The following is a 396-nucleotide window of genomic DNA, read 5'->3' on the forward strand; positions in this document are numbered from 1 at the left end:
TGGAGAGAGGAGGGGAAGACAGAGAGGGAGAGACAGACAGACACCTGCAGACCTGCTCCACCAATGGACAGGACAGAGAGACATGGAGAGAGGAGGGGAAGACAGAGAGGGAGAGACAGACAGACACCTGCAGCCCTGCTTCACCGCCTGTGCAGCGACTCCCCAGGGAGTTGGGGGCCCGAACCCAGATCCTCAGGCCGGTCCTTGCGCTTTGCGCCACGTGCGCTTAACCCGCCGCGCCGCCGCCGGACCCCCCCCCCCCCCCCCCCCAAATCCACCTTTTCATGGGAGTCAGGATGTGCTTACTCTGTCCCGGGAGCAGCCCGCTTTCTGCCGAGCCCGCAGGGCCTGCCCCTGGCCCCGCTGAAACGTGGCTCTGCTCCCGGCTGACCGACC

This window comes from Erinaceus europaeus, chromosome 12 (genome assembly GCF_950295315.1).
Source record: "Erinaceus europaeus chromosome 12, mEriEur2.1, whole genome shotgun sequence".
Classification (NCBI taxonomy): domain Eukaryota; kingdom Metazoa; phylum Chordata; class Mammalia; order Eulipotyphla; family Erinaceidae; genus Erinaceus; species Erinaceus europaeus.